General features: G+C 37.0%; 1 long non-coding RNA gene across 1 annotated transcript; it reads right to left on the bottom strand.

Annotated features, from left to right (window-relative positions):
* Positions 1-387: 387 nt before the first annotated feature.
* LOC132533371 (uncharacterized) lies at positions 388-2,874 on the bottom strand. Its single transcript, XR_009545239.1, has 2 exons — positions 2,766-2,874; positions 388-504 (listed from the first exon to the last, which is right to left on the bottom strand). It is a non-coding gene; the product is annotated as an uncharacterized LOC132533371 (long non-coding RNA).
* Positions 2,875-6,890: the final 4,016 nt, after the last annotated feature.

Here is a 6,890-nt window from a genome sequence, read left to right on the forward strand (position 1 = left end):
GGTACTCTTAAAGGAATATGCAGAAAAGGAAGCACGGTTCTCTGCCATATCTTTCTGTGAACTGGCAGTTTTAATTACAGTATCAGCTATGTCACAGCTGTGTTTTTTCCCTAAACCTAAATGAAAATCAATGTCTAGTTCAATATAATAGTGGATGTACTGATAGGCCTTTGGTACAATCCAGGGATATATGTCTGAATGTTGAGTTGGGGTGAGCAGTAGGTAAATCTGACCTGAGTACAGATAAAATTAAGAACTTTGATGGGCTATGTGGAGTTCTTGTATATAGTTTCCTGTTAATTGGGTTTGGATTTATCATGATAAATGTACTATTGCTCTATGTCAGAGCAGATAGACAGGCTAAGGTAACAAAAGGAAGTCCAGAAATTGACCAAATCACAAAAGACTTTATTATTTGGTAAAGAGAGCATCTCACATCAGTGGGGGAGGAGGGGTGGTAGAGGGTTCATTTCCTAACTGGTGCTGGAATAACTGGAGAGTCACCTGGAAAAAAAATCTAAGGTTAGATTTGTATCAAACTTTGTTCAATAATAAAGTTTAAATATTAAGATTATATATGAGGATTAAATATTTTAAAAGAAGGAAAAACATATATAAGCACTGTTAAAAAATTCAAGTAACAAGTTGAATAGATGGAAGTCTTATGAGAGTACCAGAGAATAATTTTCCCTAATACGCAAAGAGCCTCTAAAAATCAATAAGGAAAACATCAACATCCTAAAATAAATATGGACAGTGTCTAATGAGAGAATTAACAGAAAAATAAAATTCATATTCTTTACATGAAAAGCTATTAAATTAAATTTTAGTCATTTAAATTTAAATTTATATTCTTTAAATTTGAATTAAAACCATATTTCAGAATGGGTATTTCAAAGCCACATTTCAAAACACCTTAAGTTTGTTACCCGTTATTGGCAAGTTGTGGAGAAATAGATATTTCTGTACACTGTTGAAATCAATATAAATTGAGCCTACTACTCCAGAGGATAATTTAACAATACCTGTCAAAATTGCAAGGTAAATACACTCTTTAACTTGGGAGTTTTACTTCCTGAATTCTATTTTCGTGCCTATTTGCACACATAGGAGATAACAAATGTACATGGTTATTACAAAAACCAAAATATTGAGAAAGAACTATTTATTAATATGGAGAGATTAAAATAAATCAAAGTAGGTCCAAACAGTGGAAAAGAGTAAAAACAAGAGGAAGGGGAAAGTCTTTATATCTATACAATCTTTATGTACTAGACAGAGTATAAATTGAAAAGTACAGAGCCATGTCTTGTGGCTTGCAGATGTGTCTGCAAGAAGTAAAATAAGAGCCTCACTAATTTCTTTTTTTTTTTTTACCCCCCACAGGGACTATTTTCTTTCATTTTTAAAATTTCTTTATTGAGGAATTAATTTTTTACATTCGACAGTAAATACAATAGTTTGTACATGAATAACATTTCCCACTTTTCCATATAACAATACAACCCCCACTAGGTCCTCTGTCAACCTTCTTGGATCTGTATTCTCCTCCCACCCACCCCCCACCCCAGAGTCTTTTACTTTGGTGCAATACGCCAATTCCAGTTCAGGTTCTACTTGTGTTTTCTCTTCTGATCTTGTTTTTCAATTTCTGCCTGAGAGTGAGGTCATCCCATATTCATCCTTCTGTTGAGTCTAATTTCTAATATATACATGAGGAGATTTTAGAAAACTACAAAAGAATTTAGCAATAATGACTGCATAAGGATGATTTTTTATTTGTTAACAAGGAAGAAAGGAGGAGAGAGAGAGAGAACTAGAGCATTACTCCAAAATATGTGATACCAGGGATCAAATTTAGGACTTCATGCTTGAGAGTCTCAGCTTATATTCACTGCTCCACCACCCAGACCACTGTATATGGCTGACAGAGAACTAGAAGGACAGATTGCAAGGTGGAAGGGAAGCTTCTCCTAGGAAACCTTTTATTCTCTTTATTTAAAAGCTATATTTAATATTATCAACGTGAAATTTGCATCACTGAAACAATCAAAAGAAAATTATTTAAAATTAGGTAAAATGAAATTAAATCATTTCAAAATCAAATAAAAACAAAAATATGGCAGGAGTTATAGAGAAAAAATTAAACTAGTACTAATGAGAGAAAGTGCTAATTAGGGCAGGTATATGCCCACCAACACAATGATGAAAGAGGATTTATAATAGTTTTTTTTTCCAATATGTACTCATTCTTAATTTGATCTTTGTCTGTGTTATGTTGCTACAGTCAGTATATATGTATGCCACTCTCTACATTTTCTAGTTTAAATTTTTGGAAAGTTTTAAACTCAGTTGGAGATAGATTATCTTGGTAATTTTCAAAGACATTTTTACCACATAAATAAGTTTTCCTTAACAGACAAGTTGAAACTGTAGCAGAATCATTGAATATTTCCAAAATGGAAACGGACCCTAATGCTACAATGCCACCAAAAGAAAAAATTCCCCAGCTCTTAATTCTGCTTCACAAGTCACTTCCACTATGCTCCCTTTGGGTTAAACAGAACATAAGGTTAAAGTAGTCAAGCCTCGAGAACCAAAGCGTTGATGCTACAATTGTATGGTTAAAAACTATATTTACTCTAAATTGCAAAATGGTAGGTATTGTATGTGATGTTTAAGTTGCAGCAATTGTTCTAGTAATAAATGTAATATTCAGCAGCATTTTTCATAGATTACTCAGTTCATCATTAGTGCCATTTTACCTCTTTATAATAATGTGCACTTTCCTTTAGAATGAGCTTGGTTATTTCTTTGGTTGGGCCTATTTGCTCCTTTTTTATGTGAGATTTTTCAATACTATGAAATGATGCAGAGCAAAAAAGGTCCATCCACTTCACTTGTGTTGCCTCCTGCGTTACCTAAACCACAACAGAACAATGACAGACAACAGAGCCTTTCTCCTCTCTAACAATTCAGTCACCATGACAACCAGCAGAAGAACGTTGGGCCAGAGGAAAAAAAAAAAGCATTGAGCTTGAGGGACTAGACTAATCAAAAAATGGAATAACATGGCAACAATTACACTGATGAGTGAGAGGGAAGCTACAGATGCATTCAGACACCTATGGCACCACAGACTCAACGCATTCAGCATTTTGTGTTTAGTGTCTTGTGTTTCTGAGAGCAGGTAAATAGACAAGATAGAATTGTGTAACAGAATGTCAGTGCTCTAGTTAAATAGAAAATTCCTTTCCTTTGGCTGTGCTACTTCAAGCACATTGAAGAGGGTTTAGGGGAGATGAGGTTTTGAAGTGAAATGTGTAATAGATACAATGTGAGTGCCACAAGGTAACCGTTATTTAGTTTTAAAAAAGTAAACTTGGGTATGTCCCCTCCCCTTTCTTTCAAATATATAGGCACACATAAAGGGAGAATGAAGGCTCTGGGCTTAGTGATCAACATTGTCAGAAACCCAATGTCATATCAGGAACATATATGATTCACCTCACTTAACATGTTTCTGGAGTATATTGATTCCTGTTGACAAAAATCAAGCACCTCTGTTTCAGCAGCTCTGATGTCTGGAGTAAGTTAAGCTGCAAAGGAGTATGGTAACTGTGCAGGCAGGTTACAGAAGTCTGGGTGTATTTACTATGCATTTTCTTCCACAACTGCCTCAGTTTACTTTCAGACTCTTTTTCCTGCCTGAGGAGGTGAAGATGTGTGTGTGTGTGTGTGTGTGTGTGTGTGTGTGTGTGTGTTATACCTTCTTGAAGTAGTATTTATATTGGCACAATTTCTTTTTTCAACAGTTGATTAATTTTTATGAGAGAGATTTCTTTTTATTGGAGAGAAGCTGAGCAGAGGAGAGAATGCCTTGATTCTGGCATATACAGTGCCAGAATTGAATTTGGTGTCTCCAGCTTTCAAGTTCTATAATCAGTTTCTGCTGAGCTGTCACCATCAGATTTGGGCATTACTTCTTGATTGCAGACATAGTTCCTACATTGAAAATGGGCTTTGTAAAAGATAAAAAAGAAATTAAAAGAAGAAAGAAAATGGACTTTGTATACACTGATCTTGTTCTCAATTTCTCTAATTAGATTTTTCTCATTTTTTGTGTCTTTATTTGCTGTGTTTACTTTGGTGGATGGATTTTTTTTTTTTTTTTAGTGAACTACATTATCTGGTTTTGATTTATAAATGCCAATGTTTTCTTCCCTTCTGTTAAACACACACAAAAAAATGCTAAGGTAATTTTATTAAATCATAATATCTTTTAAGAAAGGAAAAGAAGGTTGGAAATACTGTCATTTTTATTTTTAACTTTATTTATAAAAAGGAAACACTGACAAGACTATAGGATAAGAGTGGTACAACCCCACACAATTCCCACCACCAGAACTCCATATCCCATCCCCTCCCCTGATAGCTTTCCTATTCTTTATCCTTTTTTTCCAGCATGACATCATCTCCCAAGACAATAACTTGGGTCCCCCTGCATATCAGATGTCAGGCTCAGGCGAAAACTAGTAAAGTCATGGGCCATTTGGAACACACCTAAAATAGACCTACTAGCTATTTCTAAAACGGAGACCCCAAATCTTCATCTGCAATATTCTTGGTTTTAGGTTCATGATTAGTCAACAATTTGTTTGGCTTTGTATGTTAACTTTTTTTCAGCCACCAGGTTCCAGATGCTACCATAAGGGCCCATCTAAATACATCAAACACTTACTGAAAGAGCTACAAAAATACATCAATAATGATAGTAGGAGATGTCAACACCCCACTCTCACACTTAGACAGAAATATTGTCATTTTTATGAGAAATTCAAAGTGAAGAGGAATGACACCTCGCTCCTCCCCCCCTTTTCCCTCCCTCTCTCCTTTCTTCTTTTTATGCAATGCTGGAGATCAAGCCCAGAAAGATCCAACATTTTAAGTTACTCAGTTTAGTTGATTTGTATTGTGGTGAGATACTGACTTTGAGTTTGCAGACTGAGCTGGTTCTAATTCCACATGCTTCCTGGTGGCATACTGCATCTCCAGTTGCTGCCTATCCTATAGCTTAGTCGTTTTCTTAGGCCGATCTTTTGACTTTCTGAGACTCAGTTGATATATTTATAAAATGGGCTTTTATTATTCTGTGCTGCTATTTTTTTAAGTGTAGAATGTGGTAGGAAAGGGAAAGAAGCATAGTGATTTACTGTGAGCCTATAAGGACATGCTTATTAATAATGAGAAATTGTCTTTATGAGTGAATGATTCTTAAGTTTTTTTAATTATCTTTATTGACTGGATAGAGACAGCCAGAATCAAGAAGGTAGAGGGAGATATAAAGGGAAAGAGAGAGATACCTGCTGCTCTGATTCATCACTCATGAAGCTTTCCCCCTGCAGGTGGGGACCGGGGCCTCGAACCTGGGTCCATGTGCACTGTAACGTGTGCTCAACTAGGTGTGCCTGCCACAGCTGGCCCCATGTATGAATGATTCTTTGTTCTGGTCTTAGTGAAGACAAAAGCTCATAGCTAGACATTGTTTCTTGTACACTGGTGAGTTTGTGTGCCCAGTGAAGTAGGTTGGTGTCATGGTAGCAACAGCAAGCAACTTGGTGTGAAAAAGCATTAAGATATAAAGCAGAACAAATTGTTTAATAATCTGGAACCTAAAGGCAGGAATATAGCAGTTGAGTTTTGGGCTCTCCATTTTGGAAAAAGCAGGTACTTTACTCATTTTGGCCTGAGCTCGATAGCTAACATGCAGGGGGTTGGGGGGGGGGCAAAGGTATTTATTATCTGGGGAGATGGTGTCAGGGTTGGAAACAGGACTAGAAAGCTGGATTAGGGGAGGAGAGAGTAGCTTCCAAATCTGGGAAAAGTATATAAATACCATTAACTGTAAACCCCATTGATTTGATCTGGGGCATATATTCAGTGCAGGAGCCTGTGTAACCTCTGCATCCCTGTAGGTCTGAGCTCGAATTCTGTGGTTATGACAACAGGAACATTCTAGGCTGCACCTATTGCTGGACCCATCTTCCTTGAGGTAGAGGATTTTAGCCTAATCTCCCTTCCAAGAATGGTGCAGTCCCTACCACTGTTGATCTACATTGAGGGCAAAGTCCTGTACCAATGTACCATAGAACTCCTTATCTTCAGAGCCCTGCTCCACTAGGGAAAGACAGAACCAGGCTGAGAGTATGGATCGACCTGTCAACACCCATGTTCAGCGGAGAAGCAATTACAGAAGCCAGACCTCCCACCTTCTGTAGCCTATAATGATCCTGGGTCCATGCTCCCAGAGAGATAAAGAATAGGAAAGCTTTCAAGGGAGGGGATGGGATATGGAACTCTGGTGGTGGGAAATGTGTGGAATTTTACCCCTTTTATCCTATAATTTTGTCGATATTTTCTATTTTTTATTTTATAAATATATTTTTAAAAAAGAAATTGCTTCTTGTAAAGATTATTCTAAATTGATTTTTTTGTCTTAATACAGTGTGAAACTTTAAGAAATTATGGGCAATTTCTTTTTTTCTTTTTATTGATTTAGTTATGATTGACATGTCCGGTGGATTAGAGAAGTACAATTTCACATAATTCCCACTACCTGAGTTCTGCACCCCATCCCTTCCATTGGAAGCTTTCTTATTCTTTATCCCTCTGGGAACATGGACCCAGGATCACTATGGGGTGCGGAAGGTGGAAGGTCTGGCCTCTTTAATTGCTTCTCCACTGGACATGGGCATTGACAGGTCGATCCATACCCCAGCCTGTCTCTGTCTTTCCCTAGTGAGGCAGGACTCTGGGAAAGTATGTTTCCAGGGTTCATTGGTGAAGTCCTCTGCCCGGGGAATTCATGTTGGTGTCATGGTAGCATCTGC

The sequence above is a fragment of the Erinaceus europaeus genome, chromosome 16 (genome assembly GCF_950295315.1).
Source record: "Erinaceus europaeus chromosome 16, mEriEur2.1, whole genome shotgun sequence".
NCBI classification, from domain to species: Eukaryota; Metazoa; Chordata; class Mammalia; order Eulipotyphla; family Erinaceidae; genus Erinaceus; species Erinaceus europaeus.